Raw genomic sequence first — 2,247 nt, 5'->3', positions numbered from 1 at the left:
TATATATATATGCATCACCCTTCCCCTGTGTCACACTGGGTGCTTATAAGTGACAAGGTAGGATACAGTGGCTTGCTGACTGGGTTTTGGCTACAACTTTGCCTCTGGGAACATCATGGTTGTGCTGTCAATTTTGTCCTGGTATAGCATGGTCTGCCTTCTGGCATGCATTGTCACCAAAGCAACATAGAGGAACACCATAGCTTCTGTTGGCATCCATCTACAGTGGTCCCCACTGCCCTGTTCCCATACCTGGTTTGGCACATACTGCTATCAGAATTGATCACGAGTAACAGAGAGGGATCACATCCATTTTGAAAAATCTAGAATCTGTTGGTAGAGAGTTGTTACTTGAAGGATCACTAAGGCAATGACCATCTTATTTCTGGGCCCCCAGTACTGATTAGCTGGACATCAGTGGTGCCTCAGGGCCCTCATTACTACTGGAAGCTTCCAGTGCCAGAAGGTCAGGCTAGTAGCAAGTGCCTGAGGAAATCCTCATTGCTTAACTGAGACCATGACATCATTATTAGGAGCATCACAAAGTGGGTTCTCATATCCACTGCACAGTCCCTGCCTGAACTTCCACACTGTTCCCACTGTTACACAGGCCATAGAGATGGTAAGTCCTTTACGACAGCATACACGAGGGCCAAATTCATCACAGCTGGGAGAGCTAGAGTATTCAGCTAGGATCAAAGCCAACACTGAATAATAAACTGAGGCTTCAAGATATAACTTCAGGAGAAAGCTTCTTATATAAGGCCATTTTTTTTTTATCAATGTGATAGGTCTGATCTGTGAGATGTACAAATCTCTCCACCTGTAATTCCCTGAGAAAGACAGAAAAAATGCAAGGTAATATGATTCTTTCAGAACAAATAACTATCAACAATTTCTCAAGTTATCAAAATAGATGAGATGAGTAAAAATGAACTTAAGAGTCTGATTATATAAGAGGTCAATGAGATCCAAGACAACATAGAAAGACATTTAGAATATGACTGAGGAATTCATCAGAGATGTTTAAAAGTGAAACAAAATGGAGATCTTGGAAGTGAGGTGCTGAATAACTCAAACAATAGATGAGATCAAGGGCATCAGCCCTTGAAAACAGGCTGCTTGAAATAATACAGAATTTTTTTAAAGATAAAAAATAGAGACAGCATTAAATACATGTAGGGCACCATATGAATAAACATCTGTGCTTTTGGAATACTCTACTGTGACTAGAATAGGTTAGGGGAAATTATTCAATGGTGTGATAGCAGAAAAGATCATTTCAATGGCATATTAGTCAAACTGTCAAAAGTACAAGATAAAGCATTTTAAAATCTGCCAGATAAAGGTGGCAAGTCACATTTAAGAGTGGCACAGTAGACTAAGAGCAGTTTGTTTTTAAGGAGAAACCCCAGAGGCCAGAAGGGAATGGAATGACACGTGCCAAGTCCTGAAAGACAATAAGAGCCAGTCAGAATTACTAGATCCAGCAAGGCTGTCCATAAGATATGAAAGGGAAATTAAAACCTTCCTATCTAGCTAAGTCCAAGGAATTCCATGACCACCAGACCGGCCTTACAAAGATACTAAAGGAGCTCCTAGATCCAAAGAAAGATATAACAAAAACATATGAGGTATAAATCCTCCCAGAAGAAAAACAGATTTATAGACAAGAACTAACAAAGAAACAATATCAGAACAGTAGAACATAAAGATTAAAGAGGAGAAAGAAAGAATAAAGCACTTTAAAAACAACCAGAAGACTATCACTGAAAGAGTAGGAGCCACTCCTTTTCAACAGCCTTGAGGACAGATATTCCAAATTCTTACAGTTAAAAGACAGACAGTGGGTACTACCATCCTCAGGCCTCTTGGGGTAAGTCTATAGCGCAGCTCTCGTGCCAGGACTCCCTAAGCCACATTCACCCTTCCATCCCCCTGCCGTTCTATACTCCTAGTTTGGGCCCTGCACCATTCCTAGTCTTGGGTCCCCAGACCAACTTAGTGCCTTCCTTGGGCCTCAGGAGCACTGCTTCTGGATCTGGCTCTGCCCTCACCTCCTTCTACTTCCCTAGTCCTGCAACACCCACCAGCATCTTTCTGGGGCTGACAGCCTCATTCTGGGACTCTGAGGCTTACCTTTCCTCTCCCTGATCCTTTGCATCCAGTACAACCCAGCTACTCAATCCACTCCCTGGGAAATCTTGGGGCTTACCAGCCTCTTTCTGGGGCTGACAGCCTCTTTCT

The sequence above is a fragment of the Nannospalax galili genome, unplaced genomic scaffold, assembly GCF_000622305.1.
Source record: "Nannospalax galili isolate Female #2095 unplaced genomic scaffold, S.galili_v1.0 scaffold286, whole genome shotgun sequence".
NCBI lineage: Eukaryota > Metazoa > Chordata > Mammalia > Rodentia > Spalacidae > Nannospalax > Nannospalax galili.
The sequence above is the reverse complement of the archived record's forward strand: the minus strand, read 5'-3'. Positions refer to the sequence as shown.